Source organism: Lagopus leucura, unplaced genomic scaffold (assembly GCF_019238085.1).
Source record: "Lagopus leucura isolate 7727_CA_CO unplaced genomic scaffold, USGS_WTPT01 Super-Scaffold_100001, whole genome shotgun sequence".
Taxonomy (NCBI): domain Eukaryota; kingdom Metazoa; phylum Chordata; class Aves; order Galliformes; family Phasianidae; genus Lagopus; species Lagopus leucura.
The window spans coordinates 59,313,881-59,333,690 of record NW_024962262.1 but is presented as its reverse complement, the minus strand read 5'-3'; positions in this window follow the sequence as shown (position 1 = coordinate 59,333,690).

Here is a 19,810-nt window from a genome sequence, read left to right as displayed (position 1 = left end):
CCCGCGCCGCTCCCCAGCGGGCCGGGCGGGCAGGCGGGGCGGGGCCGGGCGGGCGGGCCGGGCGGGGAGGGGCGGGGCTGGGCGGGGAGACTCCGCCCACGACCGCACGCGCCGCCGGTGGAGGGAGGAGTAGGGCGGCGGGGCCGCGCATGCCCTCGGGGCGGCCCCGGGAGAGGGGCAGGTGGGCCGGAGCGGGCGCTTGTGCGGTGCCAGGTTCCGTCGACGGCATTTCCTGCTTGCTTTTTGGGTTCTATTAACTGCTCCCTTTATTTTCTACTCTTTTACCGTTTGCATTCCGCCTCCCCGTTCCTCATTTTATCTCTGTTTCCCCATCATATCGCAAGCCTTAAGATGGATCTGTCCTCTTTAAATTGCTTTCTTTGATGTCATGCATTTTTTCCCCTTTGCAGTAGCTTATTGGAAGGTGCGCTGCATTAAGCTAAATCCATGCCTGGTATTACATCATGTGCCCTCGACCGAGTGCGGGAGATGATGGTAATTCCGTCTGGATTGCTGCTGATATTAACAAACTGCTCAAGATTTCCTCTTGTGGTTTAATGTGCATTGCAAAACCCTTGGTTCTGGATCAAACAGATAATGACTTAAGAAATAAGAAAGCACGTGCACTTGCGACATCCCAGGAATTTCTAAAAGAAAAAAAAAAACCTTAATGGGTCATCAGCCTCATCCATCTCCCCAAAGACGGTAAGAGTGTCCCCTGTGGTATAACTTATAGCCATTTGCCTGCTGTCATCTCAAATGCTCCAGATATGTGGCTTCCTCATTGCTGTAGGAATTTAGGTTAAGTCAGGACTAAGTTCTGTAGCATCACAGGATTCCACATCTGCTGCTCCTCTGCATCTTCCCAACAGTGCTGCTTGGTTGCAGCTGGACATTCTTTGCTCACCAGCATGGGAAGACCCTGGCTATCCCTTCTTGTGTCCATCAGCAGCTTCCATTTGCCTGCTTACACCTCTCAGAGGTGGGTTTTGTCTGACATAATCTGGCGCTATCCAACACTACCATGAATTTGACTACGGACTGTGTGACGTCGCTTGTAGGTGTTGATGCAGAACCATTGTTCTGTTGGCTTGTGTCCTTAGGTAAGGTGTTGGTGTTGGTGCTGAAGCTCTGACTGGTAAGAAGCTGTTACTGATAACCCAGACTTTACAGAAGATTACAGAAGAGCCTTGCTCATGCCAGCAGCACAATGGCCCATGGTGCGTTGTGGAATTTGGATACATCAAACCCGACCGGAAAACCATCATCATGTGTTGAGTCACTGGAGGGATGGTTGCAAACAAGTTTGTCTCACCCTTCTAAAATGTGACAGAAGTAATCAAATCTAGCTGTGGCCCGGGGACAGTGACCTTAATTTAAAATCAATCACAGATCCCTCTGTCAGTGATGGCTGATTGCCCCACTCACATCTCAGGTCGATGCTGTGGCAGCCCTGCCATCCCCAGTGCTGTCACACAGCCGTAAACACCATGTCACCTCCATGCTGGGGAGGTTGGCACTGTGTGGCCTCAAGCACTGCTCCATGATTTTGAGAGGGGATTTTTATTAGGCATTTGCTCACAAAACTCTACAGCACGCATGTCCAGCCTTTTGGCTTGCCTGAGCTCTTGTCACAGTGTTCATGCAGTAAAACTTGCTCAAGTGCATGGGGGGGCTCCACACTTGATGCACTTTGAACCTGTGTGAGCTTCACTGTGAGGTCAGGTGGCTGAGAGAATGATGGAGAAAGAATTTGCATGGGCTGTATGTATTGCCCGTGCTGATGGGCTCTTGCCGTTTCCCTTTGCGAAGGATGCAAAGCATGAAGCCCCATTCATCTTCCTTTTCTTTGATGCTGTGACAATGCTGTGCGGCAGCAAAATAAATGCTGCCAGGTGTGGTTATTAATATGCCAATCCAGGATACGCTACAAGCTTTAAATCAGAACCACAAATTCCATGTAAGCACTCACACTGTAAGTGCTGGGTAGGGAGAGCTGATAGATGGGTGCACCTGTGCTGCTGTGGGCTTTCAGAGAACAGCAAGGTGCTCGTTGTATGCAAAATGGGAATTGTGAGCAGATGGGATTTCTAGTGGCGGAAGTAATTTTCTGTTTTTTGTTTTTTGTTTTTCTAATAATATATGGACAATAGGAAGCCTGTGACTGCTCTAAATTGAGCGCTAAGCAGCTTTAAAATTGTTCAAGCCATTATCTGTTATAAGGAAGTTTATAAAGCTCCATCTCCATTATTTGAGTTTTCATGAGGTCATAATCCACTTGACCCTTGTGGTTTATTTCATCCCTATCGTCCCTCGGAGGAATTATAACCTTTACCATTACCACTTGCTAAATATATCAAGGGGTTTTAGTGACATTATAACAAATCACCACACTCAGCATTGTTGCTCATAATGTGACCATAACACCTGGTGATTTTTGATTCTTTGCCTTTTTCTGAGATCATCTGAAACTGGGGTACTGGCTTATTAGGTATTGCTTTGGGAATCAAACACTGAATAAACTCAGGAATATTGAAATCAAGCACTGTGGCTCCAGGTAACACTCCTCTCACAATTTTTTTTTTTTTCTTCCAATTATGAATGTTCATTAGAAATCATACTGTAGCTTGATTATCCTGAAAGCAATTATTGAGATGATCAACGGTATCACAGGTAAGTCTAGTACGTCACTATATGTGGCTATTTAAAAATAAAACACAGAGAAGGTAATGAAAAGTGAGAATCTGGAATAGAAGTAATACATTACGTTTCTTTCTACAGCTCAGTCAGTTTTCCAGGTGGGTCCCATGTCAAGCCTGCACGAGATGTTTGTAAAATTGTAGAGAGAACTTGCCATGGAAAAGTTGTGCAGTCTGTCAATGTGCCTTTGTGCATGCACTTCAGGACCATCTAGGATTAGATTTTGGTCTATTTTGATGAGCCATACATTGCAAAACTGCCACTGGGATCCAGTTAACTGGATCTGAGTGTATGGCACCATCTCAGCTGATATACAGCACGATGCCTCTGAACAGAAATTCCCATCCGATGAAAACCTGGAAATCTGCCATTGGAGAGAGAAGGAGGAGTACTGTCTTTGTCCTGCAGACCTTTTTACTGTGGCCAGCAGGGCCATTGGGGTACACTTTAACATCCCCCATCAAGCCACAGGCTTCATGTCTCCAGCATTATAATTTACATCTGTGCTAGTCACTCTTTTCAACCTTTATGGTCAGCGGAGAGGAATAGGCACTTTTAGGATGCAATCCATTTGACCTTTCTTACACATCTACTTTAGGAAGAGATAAATCACTCCCCCAACTGTCTGCATTTTTCTGTTGACCACAGAAGGATTGGAGGGTGATTCGTTCAGAGTCAGGTATCAATATTACAGACTGTCTCTGTACAGTTAGGTGAATCCCAGCATGGTTTTCTGCACAAGGATGATTGAAGTGCTTTCCAAATAATTTTATTCGTGTATCTTGAGCATGCAAAGCAACATATATTTTGTCCTTCTTTTACAGTCTGTATGTTTGAGAAGCATTACTTTAGCAGGGTCTACATTTTGTGTCTGAGTTGGTCATGTTGGTGTTCTGTTCAGAACTGTCTTCAGCTTCCAACTGGGAAATGGGCAATTTCTGCACTTTTTCACCCTGTGGCTTTCACCAAATATTTCTTTAATTTAATTTACAGGTAGAGGAAGGGCATATTTTCCAGCAAGGAAATTAATATAGCATTAAAAACATCTCTTATCACTGTATACAGCCAGAAATCAAAGTTGAATGTGCATACATTTGTGTTTTGTTGTTTTTGTTTTTGTTTTTTGTTTTGTTTTTTTATCACATGACAAGGTTTTAAATAATATTAGTAACGAAAGATCTGTAACTGTACTGCCATAAGCACATTAAGGCACTGTACAGTACATCTCAGAAAAGGCCCAAGGCTCAGATGTCTATCTGTGTGTTCTTGTTTTCCCAACAAGCAGTGAATAATGCATTAGTTTTGCTTCAAGCATCCTAGTTTGAATATGCTTTGGCCAGAATTATTAGCTTTCATGTAATGTGTATTGTTAAAGAGGTCACGCTCTGTGCCCATCCAGTGCGGTCTGCAGACGTGCCCTGGTACAGCACACAGGAAGGCTTTAGTAGGAATTCTCCTTGTTGGTTGTCCCCACAGGATCCCCTAAGATTTCCGGATTGGAGGGCCAGATCCAACCGAAAGCAGTGGGAGCCTCCTTCTAAACACCACGGCTTACTGGCTCAGGCTCAAAATATTTAACAAAGCTGAAGGAGGGAAAAAAAACAAAAATTTACATTGCACTGACACAGGAAGACTGCTGCTTTCTCTCTACCATCCTGAGACCAGCCACCTCTCTGCCTAGACACACTACTGGGTGTGTATGGGCTGTGCTGAGGACATCCAAAGGCAACTCCCTGAAGCCATCCTGCAGCCTGCTAAGGAGAAAGTACTCTGAAAAGATCCTTAGGACAGCTAGGTAAAGGCCACCAGCACCCCAGGACTGGCCTTAGGCATGTGCTGAGCAGGGGCTGGCTTAAGAGCAGAGCAGAGCGTGGGGAGAGAACCTGCTCTTGGTTGCTGTAAAGCTGTTGTGCTTTCTCCTTCTACAACTGTGGTGGTCTAAAAAGTGAAGTAGCTTGCAAGGAGCTATTAAGAGAACGCTATTTAAGATACAGGGTATAATTTGCAAAAAAGTAGGTGTTTACACATCCGTGTATACACACACACAGGCACGCACATCCCATATTTAAGTTTCCACAGCTACCGCTGGTGCAATGCAGCCAGCTGTTAAATCCGAAATAGCAACGAGAGCACATCATACGCCCTCCATATTACCATTTGAAAGGGACAGTTCCTTGGGAGGATGGGAATTTGACAGCATATGAATATGTCTGAGACTCTATTAGGCACTAATTCAGCAGGACTGGCTGAATGAGATGAAGCAATGAGGAGGAGAGAATCTCTTCAAATTTGAGCTGATTGGTAATTTTGATGAAAGCCCTTTAGTCTCATTCACTGACTGTTAATTACCTCTGGAAATTAACGTTTATTTTTCTCTTCAGGAGATGTTCAGCTGCCAATATGGAAAGATTAATTAAATTTTTTCGTGGATGAAGGTGAAAGGAGGGTCCTTGCGGTCAGTGCACATTTTGGCTCTGGAGGCAGGTATGTTGTGACAGCTCCCCTTTGGAAAAGAGCAGTTAGTGTTAGGGGATGATCAGTGTGTCCCTGTCTTCCTGGGGTGGGATGGCAGGCCAGGTGCTGTCGGTGGGGAAGGCAGGGTGTGGAAGTGCTGTGAAAGAGGGGAGGGAAACGACAACGATGACTGGAATTAAACAGTTTGGAAGTAAATTAGGGGAAGCCTCTTGCTCCACCCAATGAGAATTAATTAACAATTCAGAACAAAAGTATCTTTGCTTAAATCAAAAGGAAATCCTGAGCTTGGGCCCGTCTATACAGCGTATCACAAAAGTTAATTGATTCAAAAAAGTGGTAACTTGAACCTCACATTCATAAACTGTTCATAAACGCGACAGCTTCTCCTACCAGTTCTCATTTATTTGATCTTGGCTCAGCCTCAAAAGCTGCTTTTGTCAGCACTAATGATGGCCCTTCCACTGCTCAAGAGTTTATTTCCAATATCCACTATTATGCCACCCACTCCTGCTGTGCAGAACAGAAAAAGGAAAAAAAAAAAAAGGAAGAAAGAGCAATGTCCTAGGGAAATGTGCATGTTTGCTATGGGCATTTGAGTTCTTGATTTGTGGCTGTGAAACCAAGCGTCTAGGCATAGCTGGTAAACTCAGACAGCATTATTAAAAGAAAGGAGTGCTCTGTCCCTATTTTTTTTTTTTTCTTTTTCTGAAAGGAAATCTTTGCATTAAGTTTTAATGACCAGTAAAATAGATGGGCAATCCTTGGAAGCACAATAGATAGATCTCAGGCTGCCTGTGTGACGCTTGCAGGGAAGAGATGAGGCAGCTCAGAAGGCAAATAGGTCAAACAGACTCAACAGCTTTCCAGAAGCAGCCTGGCAGAAAGCAAAGCCCCACAAGAGAAGCCAGCGCGGTCAGTTGAAGCCACCCGGGCAGCCAGCTCCCAGGCTCGCTCACTGCAGCACAAAGTGCAAAGCACGGCCCTTTGCTGACCCGGCTTGCTTTTGTTGGAGGAAATCCCAATTAACCACAGAGGCATGGGACACTGTGCATGAGGTTTAGCTGGCGGCAACACTGAAGGGTTTGGGGGGGTACACTTTGAAGTGTTTGTTACAGATGATATGACGTAGTCCTTTGTGGTCTTTAACAATTATCTCTGTGTAGGGAGGAGGAAATACTACTTTGACCCTATGGCAAAAATCTCCTACAGCTTACGGATTTTACCTGTAGTCTTCTCTATAGTGTGTTTTGAGATCGATACACAAGGGCACAACAGCCAGCCAGTGTTTGCTATACTTTGCATAAGCCATAGCGTAAGAGCTTACTGCCAGCCAATGGTGCCATCTTTTGCCTGCAATAAATTTGGAGATTAGCAATTTACAGTCTGTTCAGCTGAGTAAGTGCTGGGGAGGAGTGCTGCAAATTATGAGGAATGGCAGCAAGAAGCAAGTAAAAGTGATACGAGCAGAGAAGATGGAATAGAAAGGGGTAAGAAACTCATCTCTAGGGTCTGGCATAGTGGACAGTCTGGAAAAGAAAAGAAAACAAAACCAAAAACAACAACAACAAAAAAGACTTGACTACAGATTCTAAGCAACCTAGATCCCTTTTTGTAGCCTTTAAAAAATGTCACATGTGAAACAAATATATATTTTCCAAAGAAAAACATGGAGTGTCTCAGTTAGGTTTTTATGAATGTTTTCTGTTTGTTTCCCAGCTAAATCTACTTATGTTTGACTCAATTCTACAAGTTGCTTCTTCAAGACAGCATTTTTTGACAAATGCGTTATTCACCAAAAACATTCTCCCAGCTTTAATAGAAAATAAATAAATAAAAATTCAATGGACTGGAAAGAGGCCAATAGGCTTTGGTTCAGGCCTTGTAAAGCAGCAAATAAACATTTTCCACATGCTTTAGGAGAGCAAATGGTTCCTTGTTCTCCACAGTCTGTCTGTAGAAGAAGGAAGCTAAACACTTGAAGAAATGTGTGGTTGGATTTGTTTCACCGTCTCTTAGGAGGGCAAGGTAAGCTCCTTCAGGATGGGCATTAGGGAAAGAGTCTGCACCACAGGGCTGTGGGCACGACCCCGAATGCCAGAGTTCAAGGAGCGTCTGGACAGCGCTCTCAGACATTGGGTTTGGTTTTAGTTGGTGCTGTGTGGAGCCAGGGGTTGGATCCTTGTGGTCCCTTCCAACTCAGGATACTCACGATACTCTGTGAATCTGTGATTCCTTCAGCCTCTGGTGTGGCCATTGGGCTGTTCTCTTATATGGTACACAGCTTCAAGTATCCAGAAGTACAATAGAAAGGTGAGTAAAAAATTACACAAGCAAAAGAAATTAACACACATGAGTGAAACCAGGAATAGAGGGGATAGCTAATTCTGTCTTATTTAAACTTGCTTTTAGCTAGATAACCAGTGTCGTGCTGAATGTAGTTTTAAGGCTGATGCAGCTAAAATGTAGTGTTTGAAGTCTAATTATGGGCAAGAGAGAAAATGCCCATTAGAGATGTTAGACGAGCAGTATATCCAGTTTCTAAAAAATAATGTTATTTTTAATGCATGGAAGATTTTGCCTGCAATGCTCTCTTTTGAACTAGAAAGAAGAATCCATAGATTCTTGCATATAAACACTTGTATACATGTGTATATATACATGTATGTCAATGCTAGCACTGAATAAATGATTCAGAACTGAACCAGATGCACATGCATGTTATTATATCTACTTCTTGCTGCAACTTTCTTTTCACTGTGCAGAAATGTTCACCATATCACATTCCCCCTCTGTTTGCAGTATTACCTGCTCTCGCTGAATCAGCCACCATACTTCTCCTGCAAAGCTCAAGGAGCCAGCAAATGAGTAACAGTAGGCGCCTGGCACCCCATGTCATCGTGATTCCACACGACATCATTTTATGATGCAAATGCACTCTGATCTCAATAGCATGCAATATATCAAACGCGTAATATATGCAAAAATTATCCAGATAAGGGAGGAGGTAAATAAATTTGTTATGATTTTAATGATATACAATTTAAATGTCACTTCTGCTAAGCAATTAGGGTCTGAAGAGAGTGACCTTTGCACAGCACCCACATTGTCCTGAGGCATGTTTCTTTCCATGCAGTTATTACTGCCATGCATGATAAGGGGTAGTTGGTACAACACAAGCCCACCACTTGTGCTAGGGCCCTTTCAGACCGAGGCTCACAGTGGAAGCATGAGGAAGCCCCTATGCCACATCCAAGTCCCCAGAGAGAAGCGATGTCCTGCGAATGGAGGCAGCAGCCGTCCGCCTCCTGTGCCTCTGCTGGCAATGTTGACATATGGAGTGTGTGAGCTACCTATACCTCCAAGGCTATAAACTGCACAAAGCATTATCTTTACAGCTGAGGGATTTTAGTATGTGGTAAAGTGCAGTTGCTGGTGGGAAATATTAACATACAGGACTCTGTTTTGACAAGGAAGAACATTACAATAATATAGTAATAGACAAAGTCTACCTTCCAACTGTGCCGTTGTAAGCACTTCCAAGAGGACTGGCCATTGTGTGGCATCTGCTAGTTCATAAACAGCATGATGCATGGTGAGAGGGAGCAATGGGCTATACACAACCATCTTCCCTCTTCAGTATTTTTTCTTCAATATTTGTAACAAGTTGGTGTCAATGGAAGCTGTCGGGGGCCCTGCTGGAGCTCCCTGATGGCGGGTGCTGAGGGTGATGATGGCAAGGCCAGCCCTGGCAAGGCAGATTCAGTCAGCCCCTGTATCTAATCCATTCTTGGTTTTATAGCTGGAAAAGCTATCAAGTGATGGGCAGATGGCTAATATTTTCTTTTACTATCAGCCTCTGTTGGATTCAGACCAATGATGTAAACACAAACAGCTCTGGCTCTCGGTCACCCAAGCCTCCTGCCATCAGCGCTCCCAGCCAGGGCGGTGTCATTTCCATGAACTAAGGAAGTGGGCATGAGTGAGTAAAGTAAATTGATTCACCACACAAGCTGGAGAACCACTCTCTTAAACTGAGAGTGCAGAATGTGGCCATTGCTAGCACATGTCTGAGGGCATTCAGCACGTGTTCACTATATGCTGGTTGTTTGGGGGCTTTGAGGGGTGGCAGAGGCGCTGGAGCACATAGGGCAATGTGCTTTAAGCCATCTGGCACTCTGGAGCCACCTACAGAGCTTCTGTGATGCACAAGTGCCGACTGGTTGAAGTCCAAAGCTGATGGTGTACCCACATCTGCAGTACTTCCATTTGCAAGCCCACCTCAGGATGATTCCAGTGAATCCAGGGCAAGTTCAAATAACCAATTAACAGCTTAATAATGCTTTGTGCTGTTTCTATCAATTACATGCAGACATGATTTTTTGCCACCAGTTCTGCCTTGTGCTCACATTGCTGGGTCTGGGTGCATTGAACATGCTGTGATGGGGCACTGAAATGTGGTAGTGCTCATGCAATGGTAAATTTATGAACGTACCTACCACTGCCTCCCTTTGAGGAAGAGTCGCTCACCTGACTCTATCCTTGGAGGGTTAGACTAGATGATCCCGATTTCCCTTCCAAACCCTACAATTCTGTAATTCTGTGATTCACCTTTCCTGACCTGCCCACATGGCATCGGGAATGCTCTCACCATTGCTGCAAACTCACAGCACAGACAGCAATCACAACTGCTTATAAGTTGAAAAACTGGCCCTAGAGGGACCTTGCCATTGTCCCACCTTCCATGCAGCACTGCCTTGGTGCCAGCTCCATGCCCATTGCATGCTCCCCCACATCCCTGCTGCTCACCTTCCCAGAGCAGCAGCAACAGATCCCATGGTTCAGGCACACTTGGTGTTTCTTGCTCTGGTTTGGTATGACAGTGCATAAACCACTGGGGTCTGTGGAGATATTGGGAGCATTTGCCAGCAACCACACTGTGGTTTTTTTTCCATTCACAGAGTAGAAAAAGAATATAAAAGAATAGATGAGGAATGTTTAGATCCAAAAATGTTACTGCCCAGACTTAGCTGTTTAAACTTCAGCTTTCAGAAAATATCCCATTCTAGAGGGGAAGAAACTCATGACATCATTATTTACAAGTCCTATGGGGAATGGCTGAAGGAACTGAGATTGTTCAGTCTGGAGAAGAGGAGGATCAAGGGAGATCTTATTGCTCTCTACAACTGCCTGAATGGAGGTTGTAGTGAGGTGAGGGTTGGCCTCTTCCCCCAGATAACAGTGATAGGATGAGAGGGAATGGCTTCAAGTTGCACCAGAGAAGGTTTGGGTTGGATATTAGGAAAAATTTATTCTCAGAAAAGATGGAGAGGCAGTGGCACAGGCTGCCCAGGGAAGAGGTGGAGTCACTGTTGCTGGAGGTGTTCAAGGAACATGTGGATGTGACACATAGGAACAAGATTAGTGGGCACGGTGTGACGTGTTTGTGGCTGGACTAGATGATCTTACAGGTCTTTTCCAACCTTAATGATTCGATGGTTCTATTCCCAGTCCTTAAACCATAGACGACTGTACCGTTAATAGGAAAAGCAGCCCCTCTAATCTTCAGCAGTGTGTTATAACATTTGTAGGTAAGCAGCAGTCCTGTATATTGTTGGAGAGGTATTTAGTTGTCTTGTCTTTCAAAAGCATTTTTACTCATTTGTTTAAAATACCATTATGTGCCAGGTCCTCTCTTTTTAGCTGGTCTGCCTTCTCAAATTCTTGCGCATGGAGATGGAGTGATGATGTCCTTACCCTGGCTCTCTGCATCTGGAGCCTGCGTGCACCTGCTGTAGAACAAGGGATTCAGACAGGGGTGAAGAATGAAAGCATACAGTTCTCTGCATCATGCTTTAAAATCGATTCTGAAGAATTGTTATGAATTAATGTAATGCTGCCATAGACTTTGTTTCAATAATCAGTGAAAAGAGAAAGAAATAGTTGGTAGGGTGTAAAAGAACAGGGAGACTGACAAAAAACAAAGCATATAAATTATAAGGAGAGGTGTTCAGTTCTCTCATCTAAAGTATTGGGTCTGGAAGGCCTGAAGAGGAGTTCTCAACCATGTTTTGTACTTTCAGCATTCCAGACAATAGCTGCAATCCAGCCTATACTGCTTTTCAGAGGTAACATTCATTCGGCGAATGCTATTAATCAAACCTAACTCGCCCTTAGACTTCTGCAAACCTGGCATTTGCTTTTCTGTTTGAATCAGAGATGTCTAAAAGCATGGGCCTTTAAAAAAGCTGCACTTGGAATCCTTCCCCCGCTGGTGATTTTTCTCAGGCCCTTGCGCTCGAGCTGTGCTGCTGCTGCAATCACTGGGAGACAATTGGAGGTTATTTTTAGACTGCCTGCTCTGCAGCGCTGACATTTGTAGGTTAGCCGTACCAGTTGCTGGCTGCTTCCTCTATCTTCCCTAAATATTTCCCTTCCAACAGCTGGACGTCTCCGTCCCCATCCTCCTTCCCCAGTCTTTCCCTGCAGGTTTCGAAGTATAAATCCACGCGTCTGTCAGTGTTTTTGGTTGAGCGGAGCTAGAAGTGTCATTTGAAAGGCACAGTCCGCTCGCGTCCTTCCACGCAGCAGGAAAATCCCAACGCAGCACACATCAGATCAGTGCATAAGGAGCTCAGCATGCTCTGAGTTCCCTCAGGGTGTGCAGGAAACCTTGTGTGGGCCTAATTGCTGCCTTCATCCTGCCACGGGTAGCAGCCGTGGGGAGGATGCAGAGCCATGGGGTGGGTTTGGGTGCTGCCTTGAAAAAACAGAAGGTTTTTGGGGGTACAACAGACTGTGTGCTATCATTTGTCCCTGTGGTTAAGCCTCAGCACTTGGCAGCACTGTGACTGAGAGTGCTGAGCCTTCAGCTCCTTGAACCTGCTGGGATTTGAGCGAGTCCTGCTAAGCCAGGGCAGGAGAGATGGCCGCTAAAATCAGAGTTCTATAGCAGATTAGGTTATGAAACTGCCATTAACCTACTCTGTGTTGTAATCTCAAATCCTTCTAAAATACTTGGCGTGCAGCAGTACAAACATTATTTTCTACTTTCAATTAAGGCCAAACAGAAATCCTTTTTCCAGTCAACCTCTTTCTTTTCCCGGTGCTTTTGGCGGAATAGTTTCTAAATGAGTATCTTCATGCAAATTGTGGCATTAATAAATCCAGGCAGATAATCTTGCAGGGCAAAATCCATTTTCTCCATCTGGGACCTCATGTGAGCCTTGAGCCAGGTGAAACCCCTGTGCAGCCTGGTGAGATTCAACCTCAACTGCTGCAAAAGGACAGAGCTCTCCTGCCCTTCCCAGTGCTGGGGCAGCATTGCACACTTCTTTGCCCTAACTTTGACAATGTGTTCCCAGCATGGGACACCTCCAGAATCTTCCAAAGAGCTGAACTAGAGGGCGATCACAGAATCACAGAACCATTAAGGTTGGAAAAGACTACTAATATCATTTAGCCCAACTGCCAGCCCATCACCACCATGCCCACTAACCATGTCCCTCTGTGCCACAGTGAGCTACCCTGTTGCTGGACCTGTACTTCTTTCCACACCTTCTGTCTATCCCAGCAACATGGAGTGTCTGGGAGACATCTGGCTGATCCTTTATGCCCTTACTGAGCACGGCTGAGGATGTCTCACCAGGAACAAGTGCAGTTCTCATTGCATCAAAGAGAAACTTGGACCGAGACCAAAGCCAGAGAAGCTGGACTCAGAGCTATGAGAGGCAGAAGGGCAAGGCTGTGGCTGGGCTCCTGCTGACCGGGGTGGACAGACAGAAACAGGCAGCAGCCTCTAGCAAAGTCAGCTGGGCTGGACCATGTGTCTGGGCACACATTTGTGGAAGCCTCTAGTTGCTGTTGCTCTTCCATTTTGGAAATATTCACAATCAAGAAGTGGTGCTGTGCCTAAGTCTAGGAACATCTCCTGTTCATATGCACATTGGAGGGGAGATATGAGCACAGCAGTGAGAAATGAGCAGCCCCTCTTCATTTTTTCAGTGGTAAGCAGGATCGTTCCTGCATTTAACAGAAGTACACCTGTTGTCTTACTTCCCAGCAGTGTTCATCCAGGTGCTGGAGACCCTGCAAGGATGCCAAAGCATCCTCTCTTTTCAGCAGCAAAATAATATCACAGATCCATTCATCCTTCTGGTTGCCCAGAAACAAATCCTCTGAAAATTCAGAGCCTAAAAGCAGCTAAATGAAAATCATCAGCAGGAATTAAGAAAGAGGGAAACGTGTTAATCAATTAATTAACTGATTGATGTTACTTTGGTGGCTCTCACCCCACAGTCAGCATCGGGTCAGCAAAATGTGCTTTCAAAAGAAATGATGCTAATTAAATACACGACAGAGCAGCCCATGTAATAATTAGCAAGGGATGAAGTGCTCGATCTGTCCATTCATTGGGATTTTTTTGTTGGACCTGCAGATGGTCTGTATTTCTGTTTGTCTTTGTCTGCCTGAACCTTAGGCTACCTAAAAAGATCTTCACTATATGTAATGTCCACATCCCCCCGGTTTCAAAAGCAGCAGAAACCCGAGATGCAGCCAGCATTCATTTTCTATTATGCAAATATAACTTCACAGTATGACACATCTGTAAGGTTTCATTTGGCTCCCCCCTGGCACAGTAAGCATCTGCAGCTTTAATGCCTTTGATATACTGTTTTTGATTAGATTAAAGCTGATATTTATAGTAATTTCAGTAATGTCATTAGCTGTCACTGGAGTATCCTCCAATATTTTGTTTCCTCCATATGTTTTGCAGAAGGGATAATGAAATTTGACTGTCCTGCAGCCTGGGCATTGTTTTGGAGCATGGCTGCCTGGGATCAGTTGCTACTTGTCAATTGGAAGTGCTGACAACAAGTGTGCCCTCTGCACTGTTCAGTGCCTGTGCTCCTCCGTCCTTCCAGAGATCAGGTTGTCTTCCCTGAGGACCAGCTGGATGGCACAATACTTCTTCAGACATTCATTTTGGTCTCCATTTCGTTGGTCCATTCACTGTAAGAGGACCACCAAAAATCAACAAAGCTTCTCAAACAAGAACTTGCAAAAGCTGTCAAGAAGATAATTCATAGAATCATAGAATCATTAAGGCTGGAAAAGTCCTCTAAGATCATCTAGTCCAACCACTGACCTATCACACCATGCCTACTAAGCACATCCCTCAGTGCCACATCCACACAGTTCTTGGACACCTCCAGGTACAATGACTCCACCACCTCCCTGGGCAGCCTGTGCCACTGCCTCACCACTCTTTCTGAGAAGAAATTTTTCCTAATATCCAATTTAAGCCTCCTCCAGCGTAACTTGAGGCCATTCCTTCTCATCCTATCACTGTCACCTGGGAGACGAGGCCAAACCCCACCTCACCACAAGCTTCTTTCAGGAATTGTAGAGAGTGATAAGGTCTCCCCTGATCCTCCTCTTCTCCAGGCTGAACAATCCCAGTCCCCTCAGCCACTCCCCATAAGACTTGTGCTCCAGACCCCTCACAGCTTTGTAGCCCTTTGGACATGCTCCAGGGCCTCATTCATTCAGTCCTTTTCTCTGTGCCTCATTTCTGCCAGGAGAAGGTCCACTGTGCCGGAGGGAGGAGGGGCTGGTGGGAGGGCGGACAGGAGAGGAAGACTTGGGAAGAGGGACTGCAGACCAGCAGGGTATTTAGCTGTACCGGGGAATGCAATGACAGGCAATAAATACATACAGTTTAACAGTTTAAACAAAGGTGGGGAATTATTTATGGTAGGACAGTGAGTGTTGGCCAAGGGTCAAGGAAAGGAAAACTTAGTTTAGATTTCTGGGAGGAGAAAATATTGGGTACATAGCATTACATAGTACATAGAGTGGAGGCACTGATGTGGTCTAATCCAGCAGGCAGCTCAGTACCACAGTTGCTGCTACCCACCTCCCAGTGAGATGGGGGAGAGAATCGGTTGTGCTATCAACATTGCTTTTCTCCTAAAGTGAAAATACATCATCATACCAGACACTAGGAATTAAAAACCCTCTATCCCAGCTGAAGTCAGGACAGACATGTAGCAGATCTCAGTGTCCATGCCTAATCTGAAAGGTCCCAGATAGGAGAGATTTGTTGACAGCACTGGGTGTGGGAGAGGGTCTCTGGGCACACTGCTCAGGGCTTTTCCCTTTCTGCTCTCAGCCCCATCGAGCAGAGCATGGACACTTGCATCTCTCTGCAGTGGCTGTATGTAGTTACTGGTGGGATTAAATAACCCAGTTTTGGAGATTGTTCTGGCTTCAGGTATCTTAAAGCTGCAAACACACCGTATTATTTGAAAGAATACATGTAGCACTCACTGGTGTTTCTGGCAAGCAGTATGCACACTGGAGTCACCATTATTCCTGCAATATATAGATATTTATTCCCCAGAAGTAGGTGGGGAGTGACGGTTTATGTGCCACTGACTTTGTTTAAGTGAAAAAGATTGCTTGGCTTTGCATTAATCTTTCAGATCCATTTCTCAGGAAAAAAAAAAAAATGCAGCTTAAGAAATGCCACAAATATCCCCTGAGAGCATTTAGAGGGGGGACAAAATGGACATTAAAAATGTATAGATAATCTGGAGTCTCGTTCTTAATGGTGCATTCTCTAATTGTGTGTCCTGGAGGTCTGACCCTCTTACACGGCTGTGAGCAGGAGGCAGAGCTGGGGAAGGCAAGCAGGGGAAGCCCCTGGCAGCCAGAGAGATTACGGCCAGTGTCATTGGGGATGGCTGAGCTGTAGCTTCCTTGCACCAGGCGCTGCTACTGTCATCTTTGGGCAGCTGCGCTGAAGAATGCTTGCTCACCTCCTCCTGCTCAGAGCTGAGGATGATGTTCTGGTCACAGTTATTTCATTTGGTCCTTGAAGAGGAGCTTGCTAGGTGACTAGAGCAGGTCCTTCCAGCCAGTAGATTTTCTCTGTCTTTATACCAGCATAAACTGAGAGCAAGTGATCATCTGCTCCATGATCAGTCAGTAAATGCTGGCGAGTCCTTTCAGTTGGCAGTTCCCTTGGGAACAGTATATATTTTTCAATCAAACTGTATTCCACCACTGGATCGCTGTACAAAGGTAAATAGAGCAACCCACCTCCCTCTTTGTTTTTGTTTTTTTCCAAATTAATTTTGCATTTTTGAAAGCAAATTGTCATTTCAAAATAAAAACTGAACTCTTGCTTAGAAGCTGTCAAATATGATTGCTTGCTTTTTGGAAAATGACTCCTCTGTTCCAAAATCTGGTCCAAGAATACGTAAACAATACTTATGCATTTTCATATATACTTGTTTATCTAGGAAATATATTCATATGAATATGCCTCTATGTTTTGCATGCAGCTATTATTGTAGAATCATGAAATCACGGAATGGCTTGGATTGGAGGGGACCTCAAAGCCCACTCAGCCCCAACCCCTGCAGGGCTGCTCCCCACCAGCTCAGGCTGCCCAGGGCCCCATCCAACCTGGCCTTGAGTGCCTCCAGGGATGGGGCACCACAGCTTCTCTGGGGCTTCTCTGGGTTCTCTACCACATTAGCTTTGTGAATATTTTCAGTTATCACAAAGGTTAATCTGTAGGAACTATAACTATCCCCATTAATCTCAGTTACGTGTGTATGTCTACAGATCTTCCTCTTTTGCATCTGTGCTCTTAAAACTTCAAGGTTTAATGCACTGGCACTTTTTAGTCTTCTTATTAATCTCTATCACTGAACTAACCTATCCCTGGAACATTCTGATCAGACTTGCCTCAGCTCAGGCACTCATTTCTCTGCCTCTCCTTCCCCCCCCACCCTCCCAAAGCAAACCCTTTCAGCTGGTTCAGTGCCAGTAGTGCACATTTCTCAGCTCGGGGCCTGTTTATGACCTCTCTTTTCTCAGAAGTTTCCTCCACTTCTGATGAGTCCATGCCTGCCTGCCCTGGACTCTCCCTGTGTTTCCACATGCAGGAGTGCCACAGAATCCCCATACTAAGCATTGGGGGGTTTGAAAAGAGAAATGATGATTGTTTTCAGATTCTTCAGCTCTCCTTCCTGATTAACATCTCATATGGAAGGAGTTTATGTAAATCTGATGTTCACAGGCTCAGCAATATGCAATATCATTCTCCACCAAACAATTCTTGTCAACACTGATAGTCTTTTCCTTTGTTGGACTCTTGGTGAAAATTGTTGGAGCTCGTGTTTCAGTGTTCCCTCTTCCATTATTTATAACATACTGAGTTACAAGTGACAACTAACCAAAACACAGCTACACTTCTTGGTAGATCTTCTCATTTTCCATGTACTCAGAGCACAGAGTTTGCTCTTTTTAAAGCACGGATGCTTAGCCTAACCATCTCAAAATGTAATTAAAACATAAAATAGGAGAATTTTATAGCTGTCTGCCAGATGTCCCGAAGAGTTTCTCTGAGGAAAAAGGAGGTAATCTGTTCTCAGCATCCTCATGGCTTTCTGCAACATTCACCCTTTGGAACTGGCAGCATTTACTGTCTTTTTACTTTTTAGGGAGAATTTGTAGATAACTGCAGTCTTTTCTTTTATGGCCAGCAGAGGCTATAAGCCACTTCCTGGGATGCCTGGGATATGTCCAGCCCCACTGACTCTGTTTGTTACCAGCAGTCCTCAGCAGCCAGCCCCTCATGGAGCTCCTCATCAACTCATGTTGCAGGCTGATAATTGCCTTCCCTTCAGTGAGGATGTCCCACATCTCAGTCCTGATGGATAGGAAGTGGTGCAAAGGGAACTGTCAACCTGGACCCTTTGGGAAGGCAACGTTGTATGTCACCATCCTGTATCTCCAGCTGAGGTGTCAAAACTCCACTTTCCAGGGCTTTTATTCCCTTATAAGACTGAGACAGTGATGAGTGGTGTCCCTCAGGGGTCAATACTGGGACTGATGTTTAATCTCTTCATCAGTGACATTGACGGTGGTATCTAATGCACCCTCAGCATTTTTGTAGATGTCACCAAAGTGCAGGGTTCTGTTGACACACCATAGGGATGAGATACCTCAGAGACACCTGGACAGGCTCAATCAGTGGGCTGAGGTCTGGATGCCTACTTGTGCAACCTGCTGTAGGGAACCTGCTTTGGCAGGGGGTTGGACTCGATGATCTCTGGAGGTCCCTTCCAACCCCTACAATTCTGTGATTCTGTGATTCTGTGATTCTGTGAGGTGAACCTCATGAGGTTCAATGAAACCAACTACAGGGTCTTGCACCTGGGTTGTGACAACTCCCACTATCAGTACAAGCTGGGGGATGCAAAGGTGGAGCACAGTTCTGCCAAAAAGGACCTGGGGGTTCTGGTGCAGGGAAAGATGGACATGAGCCAGCAATGTGCCCTCACAGGCCAGAATGCCAACTGTATCCTGGGCTTCATAAAAAAAAAACATGGCCAGCAGGGTGAGGAAGGTGATTCTTCTCCTGCACTCTACTCTGCACTGGTGAGATCTCACCTGGAGTACTGCATCCAGGTGCAGAGTCCTCAGTACAGGAGAGGCATGGGGCTGTTGGAGCATGTCCAGAGGGGGATCATAAAAATGGAACACCACCCATTTGAGGACATGGTGAGAGAGCTGGGGCTGTTCAGCCTGGAAAAGAGAAGGCTCTGGGGAGACCTGATAGCGGCCTTGCAGAATCTGAAGGGGGGCTGTAGGAAAGAAGGGGTCAATTGTGATAGAACAAAGGGAAAATGAGAGAGATTTAGATTGGAACAAGGAGAAAGTTTTTTTTTAATGATAATGGCAGTGAGACAGTGGCACAGATTGCCCAGAGAAGTGGTAGATCTTGATTTGGAAACACTCAAGGTCGGGCTGGATGGGGCTCTGAGCACCCTGATCTAGCTGTGCATGTCCCTGTTTGTTGCAGGGGAGTTGGTCTAGATGGCCTTTAGAGTCCCTCCCAGTTCAAACAGTTCTATGATTCTCTGAGAGTAAGTTTCACTGTCTGAGCTGGCTGCTCACCACATACAAGCTCTCCCAGCTTGCAGCTTGCTTGCTGTTCTCTGCTTCCTGCTGGCCACAGCAGCAGCTGATCTGCATCTCCGCTGGCATGGTGTAGAAGAGGACGTTCACAGTGCGTGAACCATGCCAGAAAACTGGTTGCAGCCAATATCACAGAATCACAGAATGGCCAGGGTTGGATCATGAATCTCCAAAGCCCCTGCCACATGCAGGGCCACATGTCGGGGAGTCGGGCCCAGTCACTGCTGCCGATCCGCTAGCAAGTTGGAAGAAGGTGGAGATTTCAATATAAACTGCAGCTTGTGCAGCTAATGTAATCACAGAAGAAGTTATCCCCACCAGATCTGGTCAGGAACTGGGGCTGTGCAGGTCAAGGCTCTGTGGCACTGTGGGGAAGTGGTACTAAGTGAAAGCATGGAGCCTGGCGTGCTGCATTGCCCCAGAAAATGAAACTCTCCTCCAAAATAAATGTTAAAGCTGCCAAGGCATCATATTTCAGTGTGCTTAATTTCCTTTATGTTTTCACTTGCGCACCAAAGTACATTTGTGTATGAGAGAGGTATTTCAAAAGCATCCAACAGACGAGAGCTGGAATTGAGTTGAGATAGAGGGTTAAAATAGTTCCTCATCTGCCAACACCGATACTAACACTTCCCCACAA